This window comes from Panthera uncia, chromosome B4 (assembly GCF_023721935.1).
Source record: "Panthera uncia isolate 11264 chromosome B4, Puncia_PCG_1.0, whole genome shotgun sequence".
Lineage (NCBI taxonomy): Eukaryota > Metazoa > Chordata > Mammalia > Carnivora > Felidae > Panthera > Panthera uncia.
Genome location: NC_064809.1, coordinates 126935352 through 126958872, shown reverse-complemented (window position 1 = coordinate 126958872; position 23521 = coordinate 126935352).

Here is a 23521-nt window from a genome sequence, read left to right as displayed (position 1 = left end):
GCCAGGAATACTACAGTTAGAATTGTTGGCGTATGGAGAAGTGCCTCTCTGTTGACCCTCCCCATGGTTTGAGGGACATGCCAGCGAGGACGGACTCCCCCCTTGCTGAGGGGACTCCAGCCCTACCTTTCCTGTCTCGACCCACCTTCATCTTCCAGCAGGCTCACCTTAGGTAGACGGCGACTTCCTCGTGACGGTTGGTGGCCGCGACAAGGATGCTGGCCGCAGTGCTGGCGGTGGGGACGATGGCAGTGGGGTGGGGGAAACGTTTGGCAAGTTGCTGCTGCTCTTAGGGACCAGGGCACACCGAGACACCGATGAAGGTCCAAAGGCTGAGTTGGAATAGTGGTTGATTTGGGGAAAAAACAAAAAACAAAAAAGGGAAGAAAAGTGAAAGACGCCAGCAACAGGTCGAGGAATCTTGCCACAGGTCGAGGAGATCAAGCAGCTTGGGGCCAAGAGACATCGCCTCTCTGAGCCTCAGTTTCCTCATCGTCTGGGGGGGTGGGGGACAGTTCTCGGCAAGGTGGTAATTAAAAAAATTTTTTTTTTAGTTTTGAGAGAGAGAGACAGAGTGTGAGCGGGGGAGGGGCAGAGATTGAGGGAGACACAGAATCCAAAGCAGGTTGCGGGCTCTGAGCTGTCACCACAGAACCCGACACAGGGCTTGAACTCACAAACCACGGGATCATGACCTGAGCTGAAGTCGGATGCTTAACCGACTGAGCCACCCAGGTGCCCGGCAAGATGGAATTTCAGATTCATGTGGCTCTCCCAGTCTTGTGTTCTATAAGCTACTTCAATAAATGTGGACTGATACAGCAGGCCTCTGTTGTGTTCATCGAGGGGCTCGCCTGGGCTCTGGACTTCCCTTCCCCATGGGCTTGTCTTCTGGGCTCTCAGGGAGCAAGTCCTCCATTGCTTTTTCCTCAGACCTCAGCACGCTGCAGGCCCCACTGGGACACCCAGGGGGAGCTTGTCCACATCGGGCTTTGGACTGAGCACAGGCGTTTTCCTCAGCTGGTGTCCAGAACCTGGGATTGAGTGATAGATGACCGTGTTTCTCTAGTGGGCAGGAGGGCCGAGTCTTGAACCCCACCGACTTCCTCCTCCCTCCCTCCCTCATGGAATGTCAAGCATGTCAAGGCCTTCCCTTCCCCACCAAGGAATCATGGCGATTCTCTCTCTCTTCTTTCTTTCCCAGACCCCACCTGACATCCCTTCTTCCCAGAACTACCTTGTTCCAGTTCTCTCCCAGCAGGGTGGAAGGGAGGAAACTCCGGCCATCCTTGTCGTGTGGCTGGTCGGATAAATGGCAGTCCTATGGGTTCACCAGCCCAGCCATCAGATTCTAGGGGAAGGTGCAAAACACTTCACCGAGCATTCTGGTCTAGCTGTCACCCAGGACTCATTACCAGTGATTTTCTGCACGGGGGTTAAAGAGAAGGATTCGCCAGGTATTTCCCCAACGTTAAGTAACCTAGCCCTTGATGTCTTTCCATGTGCCTGTTGTGCCTTGTCCAATTATCTAAGGCTCTACTCACAACAAGTGGTATTGCTATTTCAGGCTTCCTAATCTTTGGCGAGTGGAATAATTCTTGGCTCCGCGGCCTGTTATTTTCCTCACCGCCCTTCATTCATCCCGTTACAGACCAGAACTGTAACGTGCAACCCCTCTGCTGTGTTCCCCAAGAGGTAGAGAGCACTCAAGGCATGAGGTTTGACGCTTTCGGATGGTTAGCATTGGGTATGGCCAGGAGCAACAGATCAGCCACCACAAATTCTGTTCTTGGTATTCTTTGAAAAAATGTTTTTATGAGTTTATTTATTTTTTGGAAGCGAGAACAAGGGAGGCGCAGAGAGGGAGGGAGGGAATCCCAAGCAGGCCCACGCCGTCAGCACAGAGCCCGATGTGGGGCTCGAACTCACGAACCGTGAGATCATGACCTGAGCTGAAACCAAGAGTCAGATGCTCAACCGACTGAGCTGAAACCAAGATCATGACTTGAGCTGAAACCAAGAGTCAGATGCTCAACCCAGAGGCCCCTGTTCTTTGTTTTCATTGAATGTCATCCGCCAACAGGGAAGGAACTGGGTGGGGCCAGCCTCTGAGATGAAAGATCATAGGACACAGGGACTGTCCTTCCCCGTCATACAGTGACCGTGGATGTGGAGAGTTCCTGGTGTCTGCCTCAGCCGCAGGACGGTGGACCCCGGGGTTGTATCAGTGAACCAACCCCGGGGGCTGGGGGCCCTGATCCTTCAGATGCTGTGACGTCTCCACTATCCTTCAAGTAGCGAAAAAATCTCAGTGGGATTGTTAAAAACCCAGCAGCTAAGAATTTGAAAGGTTCATATGTAAGCATCTGGTGGCTCAGAGGGTCAGGAGACTGGTTTAGAAGACAGAGTTTGTACTTGTCATCAGAATGCGAATGCTGGGAACGTCTAATCCTGGCACATCGAAAGATGATGTGTTAATTGAGCTGAACCCGCGGGGAGAAAGGCCGAAGGGTACACAGCAGGCTGGACAGACGCAACAGGCAGAAATCCAGCTGGCCCCTCGGAGGGCTCTTGAGCTGGGATCAGGAAAGACAGCGGTGTCGAATTGCTGCTAAATCTTGGAAGGGGCAGGGTCCAGAGAGGATGAAGGGGACACTAACCCCCATGAGGGAGAAGAGATAGAGAAAATGGCCAAAGGCACTTTGCAAGGCTAGAGATGAGGGTTTGATAAGAACCACGGAGGGAAGGCTAAGCTCCAAGCAGATTTGAGTAGGGAGATCAGAATGGAGTGTTTCAGAAGTGAATTCGTGAGTTTCATGGTGACAAGGACATAGCTGGGGAAGTGAGTCTGCACCTTGAGAAGCAAAGGCAGGGGGACGCTGGGATGTCAGAGGGACAGCGGTCAGGGAGGTTGGGACACACTCAAGGGGCTGGGCGTGGGAATCATGGGCGGTGTTTGGGTCCGAGTTGGGTGTTAGGCTGGTGGCAGATGAACTCACCGACAGAATCGCCCGGCTCCGGGAAGTGAGGGGCCAGATTTGTTTCCATGACAGAAGCTACTGGTAGATCCAGAACTTCTTGGCTTCCTGTCTCCAGTGTGGTGGGCCCTGTGTGGTGGACGCCAGAGGCATGCGAACAATGGGAAACCGGGGCCTACATCCTGAACTACAAGGAAGGAGGGCGCTCTGACCCAGAAAACAGGGCCGACACTACCCAGGCTTGAGAAGGAGCTGGACCACCTTAAGAAACCAGATAAGGTGATCCCTGGGCCTGTATGAAATGAGACCAGGGGCCAAAGAGGAGCCACGGAGGGTGTCCGAGGCTTGTCTCACCTCCACATGGAGGAGAGGTTACTGGAAGGAATGTTACCACAGCAGTCGCATGGGTCACCCAACGCCTGGAAACTCAAAGGCCCAAAGATGTGTGACTTGGGGAAAGGGCCGCCGATGGGGTGTGCTGGCCTCCTGACTAGAGTCTTACCCTCTCCCCCTTTGCTACACCTTGAATTTGAGTTCCACAGCCTACTGGTCTCTTCTGAGTTATCCTCGTGTTCATCCAGTCTGCCGGAGCCTTAGCTCACGTGAATGTTGAAAAGGTGTCCCAATGGGGCCTGCACCCCTCCCATGGCCACATCTGTCCCCGGGGTTACAGAGCTGTCTAGCCAATGACAGAAAGAATGAGGAGAGAGGACCTGGGTGGCGGTTGAGTGTCTGACTCTTGATTTCGGCTCAGGTCATTGATCCCAGGGTCGTGGGATTGAGCCCCACATCGGGCTCTGTGCTGAGTGTGGAACCTGCTTAAGATTCTCTCTCTCTCTCTCTCTCTCTCTCTCTCCCTCTGCCCTTCTCCCCCTATTGCACATGTGCTCTCTCTCTCAAATTTAATAAAAGAAAAGGAAAGGAAAGAAAGAAAAGGAAAGGAATGAGAAAAGGAAAGGAAAGGAAAAGAAAAGAAAAGAAAAGAAAAGAAAAAAAGAAAAGAATGAGGAGAAAGCATTGTCCCCAGTAGAACCTAAGGAGTGACCTTTGGTGTCAACGTTGGCAGGACTTTTTTGTTTGTTTGTTTTAATGTTTATTTATTTTTGAGAGAGAGAAAGAGAGAGAGAGGCAGTGAGCAGGGGAGGGGCAGAGAGAGAATCTGAAGCAGGCTCCAAGTTGTCAGTGCAGAGCCTGACGTGGGGCTCGATCCCACAAATTGTGAAGTCATGACCCGAGCCGAAGTTGGATGCTCAACCGACTGAGCCACCCAGGTGCCCCGGGCAAGACGTTTTTATGTGGCTGAAGAAGTGGACCTGAAAGGCCAGTCCCCCCTGCCATTCATTCATTCATTCCTTCATTCCATCAGTCATTTGTTGAACACTCATTGATACCCTCCCCTTCTGTGCGCCTGGCACTTGCAACGTTCTGGGGACATAAAGATCAGACAAGGTCCCATCCTCTCTGGAGCTCAGGAACCAATGGGGCACTCACGTGGGCACAGTGCAGGAGGGGGAGGGGGGCTCCCAGACATGGCCTCTCCGTGTTCATTCCGTCCCTGCCCCTCCCTCAGCCCTTGTGCTCCAGCACCCCTGAAATGCTGGTAGCTTCCCCCACATCTCCTGGGATGTTCCTCCTCTGTTCCTCGGCTAGTGCCCAACCGTCTGCCAGTTTACACGCCTGGTCCTCCTTCACCTGGCCGCCTCCTGCTTATCCTTCACAACTCCCTCAGCTCCTCAGACCCTCGGTGGGGATTCTAACGCTCCTCTTCTGGGCTCCCACAATCCCATGGGCTTCCTCTGGCATGACCTTGGCACAGCATATTCTCATCAGCTGCTCCACGAGCGTCCCTTCCTGCTGCAGGGACCTGGGCACCTCTGGGACCTCTGCACTCCCCGGCTGCTGGAGATGTGGCCGTGGATGCTGTCGGACCCAAATGCAATGCGTGTAACAGAAAGAGGGCTGGCTCGGCTTGCTTCTTGTCAACAGAATCGAGGTAAATTTGTACATATGACAAACTACATCCAACTCAAGTGCACAACTCAAGAATTAAAAATAGAACTACCCTACAACCCAGCAATAGCACTGCTAGGAACTTATCCAAAGGATACAGGAGTGCTGATGCATAGGGGTACATGTACCCCAATGTTTATAGCAGCGCTTTCAATAACAGCCACATTATGGAAAGAGCCCAAATGTCCATCAACTGACGAATGGATAAAGAAGATGTGGTTTATATATAATGGAATACTACTTGGCAATGAGAAAGAATGAAATCCTGCCATTTGCAGCAACGTGGATGGAACTGGAGGGTATTACGCTGAGTGAAATAAGTCAGGCAGAGAAAGATAGATTTCATATGTTTTCACTCACATGTGGGTCTTGAGAAACTTAACAGAAGACCATGGGGGAAGGGAAGGGGAAAACTAGTTACAAACGGAGAGGGAGGCAAACCATAAGAGGCTCTTTAAATACAGAGAACAAACTGAGGGTTGATGGGGGGGGGGGCGGGAAATGGGCGATGAGCATTGAGGAGGGCACTTGTTGGGATGAGCATTGGGTGTTGTATGTGAGCGACGAATCATGGGAATCTGCCCCCAAAACCAAGAGCATACCGTAAACACCGTATGTTAGCCAACTCGACAATAAATTCCATTAAATAAATAAATACATACATACAATACAATAAAGGACAAATAAAAAATGATGGTTGAACTGAAAAAAAAAGCGTATTATTCAGAAAATTAAAAAAAAAGAATTTTAACAGCTGAAGCTTTAAACACCATCACGATACAGAACACATGTATGATCCCAAAAGATCCCTATTTCCAGCCCATTTCTCTCCCAGCCCCAGGCAACCCCCGATTGGTATTTTGTCGCTATAGTGACGTATATAAATTGCATGTACAGCGTGGAAATACTATGCAGAGAGAATTTCCTAGAATTGTATATAAATAGAATTACATAGCGTTTCCTGGAATTGTATATAAATGGAATAATATAGTATATATTTGTACATACTCTCTTTCCCAGCGTAATGCTTTTGAGATTCACTCGCATCGTTGTATCGCAGTTCATGTTTTAAAACTGATGAGTGATGCGTATGGATATACCACATTTTGTTTACCCTGTTCACAGACATTTGCATTCTTTTCTATTCTGTTCTGTTGTTCTTTTCAAGGTTCTCTTTTTAAATCATCTCTATGCCCAACGTGGGGCTCGAACTCACGACCCTGAGATCAAGAGTCACACGCTCCGCCGAAAGAGCCAGCCAGGCGCCCCCCCGGCCCCTGGGGTTGTATCTAATATGAGGCCATTGTGAACAAGGCTGCTTTGTCCTACTCTTGGATGGGCATGCTTGCGTTTTTCCAGGGTACGTGCTAAGAGTGAAATGGCTGTGTCGTATGGTAGGTGAATGTTTACCTTTTGGAGAACGTGCCAAGTAGTTTTCCAAAGTGGTCGTACATCTCAGGCTCTCCTCAGTAGTTCATGACAGCGCGGGTTGCTCCATATCCTTGCCAGTCCTTGGAATTGGTAGTCTTTTCCATTTTAGCCGTTCTGAGGGGAGTGTCGCGGTGCCTCCCTGATGTTTTCATCTGCATTTCCCTGATAATAATGATGTCGGTGATCTTATCATGTGCCTGTGAACCATTCATCTATCTTCTTTGGTGAAGTGTCTGTTTAAATCTATTGCCCGTTTTAAAACTCGAGTTGTATTCTTATTACTGAGTTCTCAGAATTTTTAGTATATTCTAGATACAAGTCCTTTGTCAGATGTTGCGCTGAGATGGTTTTCTCCTGTTCTGGGACTTCTCTTCTCCCTCTCTTATTGTTTTGTTGAAAAACGGAAGTCTTTAGTTTTTATAAAATACAATTTTTATCAACTTTTGTCTTTTACGGTTCGTGCTCATTGAGTGTTTTCTAAGAAATCACCGCCTGGCCCCGAAGTTATGATTTTTTCTCCCACGTTTTCTTCTACAACTATTAAGTTGAAGCTTATGCATTTAGCTTTTCTTCCTTAAGTTTATTTATTTATTTTGAGAGAGAGAGAGAGTGCAAGCAAGCAGAAGAGAGGCAGAGAGAGAGAGAGAGAGAGAGAGAGAGAATCCCAAGCAGGCCCTGCACTGCCAGCATGGGACTTGAACCCACGAACGGTGAGATCATGACCTGAGCTGAAACCAAGAGTCAGATGCTTAACTGAGCCACCCAGGTGCCCCCACTTTGTTGATCGTCTTGAAGAACTAGCTTTTGGCTTTGATAATTTTCTCTGTGGTTGGTCTATTTCCTACTTCATAGGTTTCTGCTCTCATCTTCATGATCTTCCTTCCTTCGGCTTACTTAGAGTTTAACTTGCTCTCTTCTTTCTCGCTTCTTGATGTATCTTTCTAGATTTTGATCTAGAATCTTTGGTCATTGATTTTACGTTTTTCATATTTTCCGATATAAACATTTCAAGCTGTTGCATTCACTTCCTGCTACCTCTGTAACAAGTTACCACACACTTGATGGCTTCACACAGCAAATTTATTCTCTTAGAGTTCTAGAGGACAGAAGCCTGAAATCAGTTTTGCCGGGCTAACGTCAAGGTGTCAGAGGGACTGGTTCTTTCTGGAGGCTCCAGATATGAATATGCTTTCTTGCCTTTTCTACCTCCTGGAGACACCTGCATTCCTTGGCTCAAGACCCCTTCCTTGCATGACTTCGACCTTTGATCATCATACCTCCTACTTTCTCTTCTATAGGCAAATCTCCTCCTTCCTCCCTCTTATTTTTTTTTTAAAGATTTTATTTTTAAGTAATCTCTATGCCCAAAGTGGGACTCAAACTCACAACCCCGAGATCAAGAGTCACGTGCTCTACTGACTGAGCCAGCCGGGTGCCCCCCTTCCTCCCTTTTACAAGGGCACTTGGGATTACATTTTGTGCCCACTCATATAATCCGAAACAGTCTCCCTATTCAGGATCCTTGACTTCAGCACATCAGCAAAGTCCATTTTGCCATATAAAATAATAGTCACAGGTTCCAGGGATTAGGACACGGACATATTTGGGAGAGCCATTATTGGAGGCTTTCACCACTACAAACATTATTCTAAGTAATGCTTTTGAAGCATCCTGCCAATTGCTATACATTGTCTCTCTCTGTCTTTTTTTTTAAGGACATGAGAGAACCATAGTTATTTCACTTGGACAAGCATGATTCCTTTGCAGGCTGAGCACGAAAGCTCACGTGAGGAAAGTACCCGTAACAGCAGAATTCATGTGCTTTTGTCCATGGGGAGCAGGGAGGGTCACAAAGTGATTTTCAAAGACGGTTACCCTTCAAGCAGAGTTGAGACCACGAGCTTTGAAATCTCTGATTTATTTCATTACATTGTCTCTTCATTTTGATTTAGTTCAGTATATATATTTTTAAGTTTCCCTTGAGAAATCCTCTTTGGCCTATGGATTATTTAGAGGTATACCTTTTTATTCCCAAATGGTTGGGATTCTCCTAGATATCTTATTTTTTATTGATTTTGAATATAGCTCAGTCGTGGTCAGAGCACATTTTTTGCATGATTTAAATCCTTTAAATTTATTGATACTTGCTTAATGATACAGCAAATAGTCTAGTTTGGTGACCATACCATGTGCCCCTGAAAAGAATGTGTATTCAGCAGTCTCTGTGTTCAGGGTTCTACGAATAGCACTTAGTTCTAAATAATTAATAGTGTTGTTCAGATTCTCCATGACCTTACTGGTTGATTGATTGATTGATTGGTCTATTAATTCGTAAGAAGGAGGATGTTAAAATTTCCAGCTGTGAGTTTGTAACTTACTCCTTTATTTGTATGTATTTTTGCTTCATGTATTTTGAAGCTCTTTTATAGATGTGTACACATTTTTTGTTACTATGTTTCCCAAATGAATTGACCCTTTCATCATCATGAGATGTCCCTTGTTATGTTTGGTAATGTACTTTGTCTTAAAGTCTATGTTATCTGATATTAAGAAAGCCATCCCTGCTTTCTTATGCTGATGGTTTGCATAGTATATATTTTTCTATCCATTTACTTTCAGACTGTCTCTTTATATTTAATTTTACATATGTTTGTTTATAATCTTTTTTTTTTAATTTTTTTCAACGTTTTTTATTTATTTTTGGGACAGAGAGAGACAGAGCATGAACGGGGGAGGGGCAGAGAGAGAGGGAGACACAGAATCGGAAACAAGCTCCAGGCTCCGAGCCATCAGCCCAGAGCCTGACGCGGGGCTCGAACTCACGGACCGCGAGATCGTGACCTGGCTGAAGTCGGACGCTTAACCGACTGCGCCACCCAGGCGCCCCTATAATCTTTTTAAAAATGTTCATTTATTTTGAGAGAGAGAGAGAGAGAGAGAGAGAGAGAGCACATATGCCAACAGAGGAGGAGCAGGGAGAAAGGGAGAGAGAGAATCCTGACACAGGGCTCAGTCTCACAGACCATGAGATCATGACCTGAGCCAAAATCAAGGGTTGGATAATTAACTGACTGAGCTACCCAGGTGCCCCTGTTTGTTTATAATCTTTACATGTCTCTTATAGACAGCACATGGTTGCATGTTGCTTTCTCATCTATTCTGATCATCTCTGCTTTTTATTGGAGTATTTAGCTTATTAACATTTAGTGTAGTTATTGATATGATTGGACTTAAGGTGACTAATTTATTACTTGTTTTCCCTCTTTTCCGTTCTTTGGCTTTCTCCTTTATCAATTTCCTGTCACTTTCCATCATTCATGATTACCCTGAGTTCTGTCCTCTGGTTTCCATTTTTCCAGAAAGATGGCAGGCCTTCTATCAGAGTTTCAGCCACTTGGAGTTGTGCCACAATCATACCCGCTTTCAAGGAAAAGCTGACAAAATGGAGAACTCACTCTTTGCCCATCACTTAATCCATATTGACTCCCCCTCAAAATCTGCCTGCTTTTGTTCATTCTCCTGAGCTCTGAAGTGGTCATTTTGTACATTGTCCAAAGTGTATGGCTGTTATCTGCAGGTGGTTCCACTTGTTAGGAGTTGAATTGAAATTATTTTTTGGGCTTTAGGTCCTTTGCTGACTTGCTGTGTGCTCTTGAGCAAGCCACTGCCACTGCCTTTGTCTCAGTTCCCTTATATACATAATGAGATAATTTTGTCCCTACTCAGAAATATATGATAAAGAAATAAATAAATTGCAAACTGTGTTGTGCTCTTCTGTGATAATAACATTCATCTTTCTTCTCTGTCTTCACAGGCTATTAAGGGTCCAGGGTGCCCCATGATGTTTATCCTGGCACAACAGTCTTTTATAGTGAGAGTGAACCTAGACCTCTGTATTCCCACCCCACTCCCATCCATTTCCCCTTGGAGATAAATCAGAACAATTAAGACCACCAGCTTTGGAGTCAGACCTGGATTTTTACTTCTCTCTGTATCTCTGAGCTCTTGGGCAATTTGCTCTCCTCTCTGAGCCTTGATCTCTTCATTTATAAAATGTGTACCTCCCTCCCGGAGTGGATGTGGGAATTCAATGTGAAACTGCTTGTAAAGGGGCTCCCAGGTGGCTCAGTCGCTTAAGCGTCCGACTCTTGGTTTTGGCTCAGGTCGTGATCTCGCAGTTGGTGGGTTTGAGCCTCGCATTGGACTCTGTGCTGGCAGTGCAGAGCCTGCTTGAGATCCCCTCACTCTCTCTCTTTCTTCCCCCTCCTCAAAATAAATAAATAAACGTAAAAAAAAAAAAAAAAACGAAACTGCCTGTAATGACCTTAGCCCACTAAGCCTTTAACAGCTGACTGCCGTTCTCCACAGCCATCGGGCAGAAACAGGTTCGCTTCCTTTGGTACCTTCTGAGTTACTGTAATACTTGCCACTCTCCCAGCTTCCTCTGTTTCAGGAGAAAGGATGTGTAGTCAAGCAGAGATAAGCTGCTGCAGGAAATCCAGGTTCTCTGGACACAGGCTCCCACAGCCTTCTGTGGCCATCCACACATCATGGCCACCAACTCACGCTTTTCAATTTCTACTTTTATTCGAAGACTATTCACCTCTCCCTACTTGAGTCTAGGCCTTGCGTAGATGCTGGGGACATAGATGCACCGGAGAAAAACCACCGTGTAGTCACCAGAGTCTAGTAGAAGGAGACAGACAAGGAAAGAGGCATATGGCTGGATTTAAGCACCCACAGGTACCATGGAAACACCGAGCTGGTGACAGTCGACTCTGTGCGGAGGATTCCGGAGTTTCTCCAAGGAGGTTTTGTCTGCTTTAGGCTTTGGAGGACGACCTAGATCTTTCCAGGTGATGGAACCAAGTGTTCCCAGTGGAAGGAATGCCATGAACTCACACACCTGGATGCATGTCGCACACAGGTGGGCCTATGGCATTCACCACAGCAATCAGGCCAGCTGTTTCTTTTTTCTTTTAAGTTTTATTTATTTATTTTGAAGGGGTGAGTAGGGGAAGAGAGAGAGAGAGAGAGAGAGGGAGAGAATCCCAAGCAGGCTCCGCATGATCAGCGCAGAGCCCGAGGCGGGGCTCGATCCCACAGACTTCGAGATTGTGACCTGAGCCGAAATCAAGAGTCAAACGTCACCCAGGCGCCCCTCAGGACAGCTGTTTCTGATCTGACACCGCCCGGGTGGCAAGATCCTGAGCCACAACTAATGGGGCTAATGAAAAAGCTGGGTTGTGAAAGACACCTCAAAACTTATGGCACTTTGTACCTGGAGCACCGGCCCAAACCATACGGATCTTGATAAAAATTCCTCCCCAATTAAACCTCCACCAGCATTTAGACCTGTCATCACAGCCAGTCAGTGCGTAGCAGCCTGAAGCCCCGGGGTTTCTGATCCTTCCATCAAGAGGGAAGTCCTGGGGAGCTTTTGCTTTTAAGAGAAACCATTTTCATCAAAATTAAAATCAGATCCAGGTGTAGCCTTCTCGATCAACCCATCATTCCACCACTGTGGGAAATGACTTCACAGCTTCCTCACCTGCGCTCAAGCTTCGCAGGAGAGTTAACTCGTGGAGAGCTTGGAGGTCCTTGGACGCGCTAACCCAGCCCCAACCTGCACAGAAGGGGGCAACAGGGAGCTGTTCAGGTCTGGGGGCGACGGGAGAAGAAAAAGGTGGTCCTGTGTGTCCTGCGGATTGTCAGTGTTTGCTGTGTGTGTGTGTGTGTGATCGTGGGAAAACTTGCCCCGGATTTGTTCCAAAAGGTCAATTGCTGGAGAACCCTGCCTGATACCGACATCATTCCACTGGAGGTATTTGAGTGAAAACAAAGGCAAGAACTGCGTTCACTGAAGCCACGTGCTCAGAGCCGGGGGTGCCCTGGGTGTGGGGCTGCGGCCGGAGTGGCGTCGGGAGGGAACTAAGCCACACAGCCAGGTGGTGCCACGGCCTGTGTGGCCAGAGGAGAGGCCCCAGCAGGTCTGGACGTGGCCTCTTCTGAGTTGGCCAGCAGAGGGGTGGAGCTGAAACTGACTTACTCCTGTGTGATCTGTTTCTTTTCCGGGTCATCTTGGACATTAGAAGGAGGGTGTGGTTATAACTCAGTCAACTGGGCCCTCAGGTTGGCGACCAGAATCTACAGAGGCGGTAACAGCCACACCTCCCCCGTCAGTGATCCCTGAGGGTGTGGGGTCAGGTGGAGGAGGAGCATGGCCTCCCTCTCACCTCTTCCCTGAAATAACCCTTGGCAAACAGGATTATTGCCCCTGTTGACAAACGGAGAAGCTGAAACATGGGAAGTTTGGGCGATTGGTCCAAGTTAGCAGATCCTGGGTTCAGACCTCTGACCGTACTTTGCAAGTCCGCACGCCCCTGAAAGGGAGTTGGGGGAGACCGAGAGTTCTCTGGGCTCTGCACGGGATCCCGGACCACTTGGCGCATGGCCAGGTGATGCCCAGAAGGCAGCGGCTGTGGGCACACGCTTCTCTCTGGCCGCTAGGATCCCTGGTAAGAATGGATCCTCATCGGCCTACCTATTCCTGACAGGTGTAGTGCCACTGAGTTGCCTCGATTTTCTTTTACACGTTGGAGGCAGCGCTGGGTAGCAGCCGGCTCTTGAGGGAGGACTGGCCTCTTGGGAAACCGCCCTGCCTGGTCTGTTGGCTTCACCTTCCCTGGCCTCCAGTGAGGGCCAGAATGACACCGGCAAGGGTAGGCACACGGAAGGAGTGTCATCCGTGGCAAATGGAGAACACAGAAGGTTCCTTTCCTAGCCACCCAGGCCAGCCTGCCCACTCAGCCACATCAGCTCGCTGGGGCAAACTGGAAGCCCACAGAAGTTTTCTCACCGAGGCCAAGGTGTCTGACAGGCCCGCATCCCTCCCCGGAAGGTCACAAAGGATGTGTGAGCAGCTGGTCAGGGGGGCAGGGTGTGAATTCACAAGAACAGTAGGAAGAATTTGTTTGCTGTTTGGAAAGGCTTTGGGCCAGCGGGTCCGCCATCATTTCCTGCCGATCCCACATTAGGGGGAGCCTGATAGTGGGGTCTTGACTTAGTCTGAGGAGTCAAGGGTTGAGGAGGATGGGGAAGGAAGTGTAGTGAGAGTAGTGGAGGCAGAGGACCCACACCTGCAAAGGCCTGTGGCTGGGACGGGGGACACAGGAAGACCTGAGGCCCAGAGTCTGAAAGGCAGCCGGCGTCGGCCGCTCAGGCTCCCCTGTGCCAGGACTCCTGCTGAATCTTCTGGCAAGGGCTCTTGCTCCAGATCTGGGGCACTGGGGGCACAGGACGCCACCGGCAGCCTCCGAAGGGACGGGAGGTGGCGCTGTTGGCAAAGGCACAGCTGCTATGGGAGCGGGAGGACAATGCTGGCGAGCCGCTGCCTTTGACGTCATCAGTGACAGGAGGGGCACAAGTCAGAGCAGGAAGGGGCTGGCACAGGGAAGGGAAGAGAGCACACCAGAGATGCCGCCTGGCAGGGGGCGGGGGAGGGGCTCTCCCAACTATCAGGAGAACAGGCCTGGGATCCAACAGGGCAGGAGGGGTGGAGCCAAAGAAATACCCCTTTGTGACTGTTTTGCCCATGAACCAGAGAGCGGGGGAAACAGGCCACATGCAGCCTCACCACCCGTGTTGAGAGCCCGGGGTTTGCCTGCAGAACAGAATGGTCTGGGGGCTGTCCGGGTAGGGTCTAGAAGACAAAGGCGCTCGGCACTCCTCTGGCCTCAGCCCTGCACCTTGACCTATGATCAAACTCCCCCAAGGCCCCTGTGTCCCCCCCGCCCCCTGCCTCCCGCACCCCTCCCACTGTCTAGCCATCCCTCTGGGCGAGGCAGGGGCTCTCGAGGGCATCGTGGTGGCTAGTAGGGTCATTGGCTACATTTTCCGGTTTCCCCCCTTCCAGGCGTGAGGTGGAGAAATAAACATTAAAAAATAAAAAAGAATAAATGCTATAAAAGCAAACACACACACAGATGCAGCACACAACCAGCCGGTTTTCGACTTGGAGGTTATAACTGCCAGTTGTATTTTATTGTACCCAGTGGGGTTTCTTCCTCCTCTTCAATATCCCACCCGGGATATTGACTTTGCTACAGTCAAGACGCAAAACGTTTCCATCCCCACAAGGATCCCTCCTGTTGCCCTTTTATAGCCACGCCCACCTCCCTCCCACCTCCGCCCCCTCTTTTTCCCTCGCATTACCGACCTATTCTTCGTTTCTAGAATTTTGTCCTTTCAAGATTGTTATATAAATGGAATAGCACAGTATGAAACTTCCAAGGATTGCTTTTTTATATTCAGTACGATTCACTGGAAAGTCATTTCGTTTGCTGCATGTATCAATAGACTGCCTGCTCCTTCTGACTGCCGAGCAGTTTTCAGGTGTGGATTATCATTTACCTATGGAAAGCCTCCTTCATTTTTTAGGCACCAGCACCTCTTGGACAGATATTTGCAGGCAAAAAGAATCCTGAAGAGCAGCATCAGTTGTGATGACAAGTGTGGGCTCTGGAGTTTGAGTCCTAGCTTCAGAATTTACTCTCCTTGAGAGCTGAAGCAAATTACAGTTTTCTCATCTGTAAAATGGGAACAAAAGTAGTGCCCCTCTTCTAGAGTTATTGTGAAATTTGAAGGAATCAATGCTTGTTAGCCCAAATCCTGGCCGATGGTAGGAATTACCATCAATTAAAATTAATAATATGGGGCACCTGGGTGGCTCATCCAGTCAAGTGTCTGACTCTTGATCTCACCTCAGGTCATGATCTCACGGGTCGTGAGTTCCAGCCCCATGTCGGGCTCTCTGCGATCAGCGTGGAGCTTGCTTGGCTCTGGGTCCTTTGTCCCCAGCTCTCTCTGCCCCTCCCCCCTTGCTTCAAAAAATAAATAAAAAAATAATAAAGAAATAAATAAGATTGGTTCTCATCTTCCTGGCTTGACCTGGCGTGGGTTGAGGCCCTGGATAAACCATCTAGCCTTCTCCCCACCCCTGCCCCCCATATACCCCAGGCTTGTCCATGTGATTCGGAAACGAGCTGCACCGCAGTCACAAAGGGTAACTGGGACCTGGGATCCCAGGGGCTCCTACTCCAAGTGAAGATTTGTGGGAGCCAGCCTTGTTCTCATCATCCCCCGGGGCTGCCTGTGCCCAGTGACTGACGGGGGAGCTGCAGTCCGGCCGCAGAGCCACGGTTTTCTCCGTGAGCCGCTAACTGGCCCATGACCTTGGCCTCATTAGCTTGGCGCTCTCCACCTGAGCTGCCTGGATCAGGGCCAGCCAGGGAAACTAGCTCAGGCCCACAGGCCCCTGGGAGAGGTGTCGGCCAAAAATAGACCAGAGAGAGCCAGAGAATCCTCAAGCAGGACGGCCCGTGGAGGTCACTGGCTCCAGGATCATCCAAGCTCTACAGATGGAGGCCGAGGCCAGGGAGGGGGGGGCGGGCCTGGCCAAGATCATGCCGCAATTCACGCAGAGCTGAGGATGGGCATCACCTGATTCCCGAAGTCCCTCACCTGTGCCTCCCATCAGGCTGTGGTCAGGGAGGGATGCAAACAAACAAGAGATGCTAAGAATTACAGATTTTGCATCGTATTGTGCACCTGAAATCATATATAACACTGTATATTAACTCCCTGGAATTAAAAAAAAAATTACAGATGATGGAACAATTCATCATAGGGCATTTGTTTCTGTTTAAAACACACACACACACACACACACGTAAAAAAAATGACCTGAAACAAAGCTGGTATGAATTTTTCAAAGAGGTAAAGAAGATTTCATTAAGAGACAGTGTCACCTACCAAGCGGGAACTCTGGAACCTCCCTGTCTGCGTTTGAATCTCAGCTCCACTCCTTATTTGCTGTGTCTTTCACAAGTCACTTAATGTCTCTGTGCCTTGCTTCATTCACCTGTAAAATGGAGACAGCAATGGAGCCTGCTGTGTGGCGGGGATGTGATGTGGGGCCCATCCACGGAAAGCACGGTGACCCAGGGCCACCGCAGAACGGCACCGAATCTGTGCTGGTAGGGAGTGTCAGTTGCACAGAAAGAAAGAGGAGAAAGAAAACAAAACCTGGTCTGCTCCGCTGGGCCCTTTCCCCAAAAGGTATGTGTGTTACAGGAGATGGCCCGTGCACAGGCCAGCACATGTCTGTGCATGCAACCATGTGCGTTGAGCAATATTCTTTCTTTTTTTTTTTAAATGTTTATTTTTGAGAGAAAGAGAGACAGAGTGTGAACAGTGGGGGTGGGGGGCAGAGAGAGAGGGAGACACAGGATCCGAAGCAGGTTCCAGGCTCTGAGCTGTCAGCACAGAGCCCAACACCGGGCTCAAACTCACAGACTGTGAGATCATGACCTGAGCCAAAGTTGGACGCTTACCCAACTGAGTCACCCAGGCGCCCCACGTTGAGCAATATGCTTTCAAGTATGGCCTTAAAGCACCCTACTTTTCCACATGTTCTGATCTTGTCTCATCCAATTAGTAGCATATCTGGACAATGTTTTTTAATCAGTTGGTTCAGATGTACCCCCTTCCTTTTAACAGTGTTCCATCCTATGGATGGGCCATAATATATTTAACCTGACCCCAAGATAGATGGTCACAACAGGAATGACTCGGTCTAGCAGAAATGGATGGAGTCACAGGAAATAAGGCCACCAAAACAGGTTGTGGGGAAATTGTCATGGGCTTGATTATCAGTTCTGTAGCTCCGTGCAAATAACTTTCATTTGCGCATTGAGTGCCAACTGTTTGCCTCATTACCCCCAGGTCTCACAATAACCTGCTTGGGTAGATCACCATTAGAATCCCCTTTGCAGTGTATCCCAAGGGGGAGGTTGGTTTTCTGAGGTCATACCACTCACCAGTAGGGCGGCACTAATGCTAACCCGGGCAGTGTGGTCCAGAGCCCATACTCTCAAAACACATGCAGTGGGAAGTCTGGGCTTCCTTTCGTAGGAAGTGATGAGCCCCCTCCCACTGGTGTGTCTGTGACCTCCTCTTCTCATCAGACACTTCTCAGTGCTCAGAGCTGCACTGCAGCCTAGAATGAGCTCAGGCCTAGGGCATGGCGGGGGGCTTTGTTGAGCCTGAGGGCCTGTAAGTCCAGGTAGTGCTAAGCTGGAGCAGGAGCAGTCAGGAGAGGGCTGGGGTCTCTGCTCAGACCCCTATGGTCCAGCCTGACTCCTGACTCCCTTTGGAGAGCAGTATAATTCCTCAACAACCTTGAGTGTCTCTAGGGCCACCATGGGATCACCATGGTTTACTGAAACCATATTTCTTCCAGCATGGGTCTTCCATTATTCACTCAGGTGCTCCTCCCTCCCAGGAACCTCACCTAAAGACCACCTCTGGCTTAGTAAAACTTACCATTTTGTATATGGTGGGAAGGTGTCATGCAGACACCTGAGCCTTTGCCTCAGGACCACTTCTTACGAGTTCTCCTCCTCGTTGCTGGAGCCCTGTGCTGGAGCCTGCCCTGGGTCGGTGTCTCCAGTATGAGTCTATTTCCCAGAAGGGCCTGCAAAATATCCAAAGAGTATCCAAAGGAAAAAAAAAAAAAAAAAAAAAAAAAAAAAAAAGAACAGATCCCTACCTCACACCATAACAAAATCAACTCCAGATGTAAATATGAAAGGCAAAACTTTAAGACCTTTAGAAAAAAAAACAGAATAATATCTCTATGACCTTGGGGCAGGGAAGGAGTTCTTAAAGCATAAAAGGCACAAACCATTCAAGAAAGAAGATCCATAAATTTCACTACGTTAAAATTCATCAAAAGATACCATTAAAGGAGTGAAAACAAAACCAACCAACCAAAAACCCCATCAGCTAAGTGAAGATATTTTCAACACATAAATTACATAGGATTAATATCTAGAACGTGCAAGGGAGAATGATAGTATGATTTGTTTTTCCTCAAATCGTTAAGGAAAAAACAAACAGCCTAATAGATGGACACAAGGCATGAATAGCATTCAGAGAGGACAGCCAAAGAACATCACCAGAAAGTGGGAAATGCTCATTAAAACCACGACATGACCCTGTTCGGCCTGCCCCCCTGGCTGCAGTTGGGGACCCAGAGATGGATGTACTGAAGAGAGTTTCAGCACTGGGCTGGCTGGCCTCCTGGCTGGCTCACACCCCACAGCCTTCCTGGCATGTCACGCCTGCCTTGAGCAGCTGCCAACCACCCCAGCTTTTATTCCACTGCTGCTTTTTGATGCCTGGGACTTAGCTTTCCTGGGTTCCTGGTTTCCTAAGCCTGGGTTCCTCTTGTTCTTTCCCCAAAATTTCATTTGGAAAAACTGCTCAAGCTTGCAGAAAAGTTGAAAGAATGGTGCCATAGATCCTTGTACACCATTGCCCGAGAATCATCACTGGTTACCATTTTGTCACTCCTTATTATTAATTTTATTGTTACCCTTAAAATATTTTTGCTGGACCATTTGAGGGCAAATCTCAGGCATTTTGACCCCGTGACTCTAAATGCTCCCTGCAGGTTCACCACACCTTCCATCAAGGAAGAAGACGGCCAGGAGGGACAATAGAATGCAGATCGAAGGGGTTACAATGTTTTTGTCTTCCCATTACACATGAAATCCAGATGTTCGCTGAGGCCTCTCTCCCTGAGGTAGCTTTGTCCCTCATCTTACAATCAAGCATGAAATACCTGCACAGTCACGGAGCATCTGTGGAAGACGCAAGGAATTGGTATGCGATTGCCTCCATGAAGGGAGACCGAGGGACCAGGGAACAAGTCTGGGAGAGAGATTTTTCATTTTATACACTTTTGACCTTTGTAGCATGGACTTTTATTACTTGGTCAAGAAAAAAAACCACACTTGGGCACCTGGGTGGCTCAGTCCATTGAGCGTCTGACTCTTGATCTCAGCTCAGGATCCTACCGTTTGTAAATTCAAGCCCCGCATTGGGCTCTACTCTGACAGTGAAGATCCTGCTTGGGATTGTCTCTCTCTCTCTCTCTCTATCTCTCTCTCTCTCTCCTTCTCTCTCTGCCCCTCCTCTGCTCGCTTGCTCTCTCGCTCTTAAAATAAAGGAATAAACATACAAAAAAAACCCCACACATTTTGTAATTGACCTAACCAAGGTCACTGGGTACCAGGAGGCAAACACAGGACTCAAACCCAGCTCTGCAACCACGAGCCTAAGTTTGTTCTCAGCATCACAGGAAGTTATATAAATCCACCGTTTTAACCTAAATCGATCCACTTGGGCACTGCTGGGACAGAAAAGAGGTAGCCGAAATCCAAGGGAAGACACAGACGCCTGCACCTGCCACACAGAAGTGACATTCTCAGATGCCTGCTGGGATTTGAGCTGCTTTCAAAAGGCAACAAAATTCTAAGGTTGAAGCACGGTGGTATCCTCCTCCGAGAGACTTCCTGAGCTAGTGGGACGGACACAGTCCCTGAGGCGAAATGATATGGGTCCCCCCTCCCCCCATAAGCTATAATTGTGACCTTGGAGAGGTCATCCAGCCTCTCTGAGCTTTGATTCCTTCATCAGGAAAATGGGGGAGATAATATTGCCTATCGTATGGCTCCACATTGTCGTTAGTCTAGCAAACTCCCCAGAGGTGAGGTGTCAGATCACAGCCAACGTGCTGAGGGACGGTGGCAGGTGGCTGGCGCTCTCTGTCCACAGGGGAACACAATGATGAGATCGGCTCTGGGTGGGGACTCTCCAGCATGGTGGAGCATGTGACCTCAGGTGGTCCTTTCTTCCTTTCTGGTAAAGTGGGTGGGCCGAACCGCGTGTTCTCCCTACTCTGGTGTTCCAGAATCCAGGGCACTTCTGGGCTGAGCCTTCACAGGTGAGCCCCTCTTAGGCACCCTAGCGTTGTCCTCGGTGGCAGGTCTGGTGAGGGGAGGAGAGGTGGTGGCTGCACAAGAGGACCCTGGGGACGGCTGCAGAGTTGGGCAGGGGTGCCTGGCGGCCATCTCCGCCCCCCTCTCTGTTCCCTCCCTGCTTCCCACCAGAGACTGTGCAATCCGTCTGCCTCCTCTGTATCTGTCTCAAGGATATTGGTGACTGGAGATTCTTGACGCTGAACCTGGCTCTGAAAACACCCCCAAGCAGAAAAATTCCAGGGCAAAGCAATTTCCCAACCTGGCAAGAAGCTACCTGTCCGAGCAGAGGTGGGAGTGTGGTTTGGACCCAGAGACAGGCCCACAGGCTCTCCCAACTCCCCTCAGGCCTTGGTCCCAACCCCCTTCCCTCTAGGCCTTTCCTACTGCTCCCTTCTCTGCCGAACCTTTGCGCCGGCTCCTGGCCGCTGGGGAGAGGGGCGCTTCCATCGGCTTAAACCCCCCTCCCTCCTGCCAAGGACCCCAGCCCTCCTCTCTGCACTGCCCCCTTCCCAGGCCCCTGGTCCGCCTTCTCCCCCCTCACTTTCCGCTCTGAGCAGTGAAGAGCTGTCCTGTCCCTACGGCGTCACGTCGCTCAATAGTCCTGGAAGGTAAGCGGTGCTATGGTCCCATTTCGCAGCACGGGGAACTGAGACAGACCTAGAGAAGTCCAGCCGGGGTCACAGAGCCAGGAAGCTATGGTGCCACGATTCCAGTGCTGGACAACAGCAGAAGTCATTGTCCTGCAGTCACGGCCCTGGCTCCTTGTGACCCAGACGCCCTGGGGAGCCCCTGGTTCCAGCTTGTGCCTAGATTGGAGGTGTGATGTACCCATGCGGCTCCCTTGTCAGTGGCAAGGCCCTCAAGAACAGGGACGAGGCATTATTCACCCTCCCCGGGGCCAGGCAAGGACCTGGGACACTCAGGAAAAAGCTAGCTGAAGGGACCTTCCGGTGTGGTCAGAAGGAACGTGGGGCAGGGAAGCTGCTAGGTCCCCCGAGGCCATCCTTCGCAGGGTCCTGGCCCCACAGCCAGTTGGGGAACAGAAGGTCAAGGCGTGCTCTGGACGCTGGCTCTCTAGCAACAGCAGGCTGCAGGTTGCTGCTTATTTCCAGCTACATCTCTGTGAAAACACAAGCGTCCCGCAGTGTTCAGAACCGAGGTGGGCCCTTGCCTTGCTCTCTACCATTCGGCCTCCGTCCTTCCCTCCCGCCTACCTGACCTGACAGCCAGGTGATTGGAAAAAAGAGACGTAACGCATCTCAAACTTTCTGATGAGAAGGAGTGGAAGTCCCCCCCTCGTCATGGAAAATAAAAGTTGAGGGGCGCCTGGGTGGCTCAGTCGGTTAAGCGTCCGACTTCAGCTCAGCTCGCGATCTCACGGTCTGTGAGTTCGAGCCCCGCATCGGGCTCTGGGCTGATGGCCCGGAGCCTGGAGCCTGCTTCCGATGCTGTGTCTCCCTCTCTCTCTGCCCCTCCCCCGTTCATGCTCTGTCTCTCTCTGTCTCAAAAATAAATAAACGTTAAAAAAAATTAAAAAAAAAAAAAAGAAAAGAAAAGTTGCTCCTGGTTTCCTGCTCCCTTCCCTCCCCTCCTCCCCTCCCTGCCCCAGGGGGGGGGGTCTCTGTTTCAAACTTGGATTGTTCGAAGAGGGGCAGCGGGCAGCTGCACGGGCCGTGATGACCCGGAGTGAATGGGTGGAGGGGGAAATCCTTCCCTGTGGAACCCTCACCGGAAATGTTACTGGTCTTTGTCCAGGGGACAAACGGTAGGTAGATACATTAATAGAAATGACACGTTTTTATCACTGCAGAGACTCAGTTCACAAGTACTGCTTAAACGCTGGCATTTTGTACCTCCACTTGGTACCTTACGCTCTAGTTATTTGTGCCTGGAGTCAGGTGGCTCTAGGGTTCAAGTGCCTGCTCTGCCATTCCTCGGCTGTGTGACCTTGAGCAAGTCACTTAACCTCTCGGAGCGTCACACTTCTCATCTGTAAAAGGGCAAAAGTGTCAGCGGTGTTGACGGCTCGGAGCCTGGAGCCTGTTTCGGATTCTGTGTCTCCCTCTCTCTCTACCCCTCCCCTGCTCGCTTGCTGTCTCTCCCTCACTCTCTCTCTCTCTCAAAAATGCAGATTAAAAAAAATTTTCTTTAAAGGGATGAGTCGCTTGAATCCTCTCTCCAGGCATTGCTGTCAGGATCGAGTGGAATGCGAAACGCACACGCACATACGCTGTGCAAACTACAACCACACGCACGTGTCACGTCACACATTACCCTCTGTGAGCACCACACCTTCCAAACTCGTCTTCACTGGCTGTCTTGCATTAGCCCCAGTCCTAATCCTGCAATTCTCCTCTGCTGTTCTCCCCTTGGTCCGTGTATGTCACACTCATTTTTTTTTTTTAAGTTTATTTACTTTGAGAGAGAGAGTGTGTGTGTGTACATGTGAGCAGGGGAGGGGCAGAGAGAGAGGGAGAGAGAAAATCCCGGGCAGGCTCCACGCGGACAGTGTGGAGCCCAACATGGGGCTCGAACCCACAAATCGCGAGGTCATGGCCTAAGCCGAAGTCGGCGGCTTAAACCCACTAAGCCACCGAGGCGCCCCTATCCGGCTCGTTTTTAAATCTCTGGGCATTTACCGGTGGGCAAAGGGCAGACACAGCAATGCCTTGGAAATTCATTACAGTTAAGAGCAAGACCGCCAAGGTAGAAACCGAACTCCAACTAGCAGCTGTGCGAGTCCTCGAGCAAACTACTTCCCCTCTCTGTGCCTTAGTTTCCCCATCTGAAAAATAGGACGAATAATAGTTTTTATCCCATAGGATGGCCGCGAGAAGGGAAAACTCCTTAATCCACACGAAGGGCTTAGAACACTGCGTGGCACCTGGTGGGGTCTCGATAACCCCTCCAGCTCCTTGGCTCCCGGCGTGGATGGTATTGATCAGGAGGATGAGTACAGAACGCCCAGGGAAAGCACAGAGGTCGGCGAGCAATGGCTTGGGGAAAAGGCTGACGGGTAAAGGAAGGAAGAAATGGGTCTGGAAAGGCAGAGCGGGGGGGGAGAATGAGAGCAGAGTGAGTTTTGAGAGGGTGTTTAGAGCAGTTCAGATGGGGAAGGAGCGCCTGGGAGCAGCGGATGCTGCACCATGAGAAAAGAGAGAGACTGATCTGTTCAAGATCAGTGAATATTGACTGACCAGGTACTGGCCACGG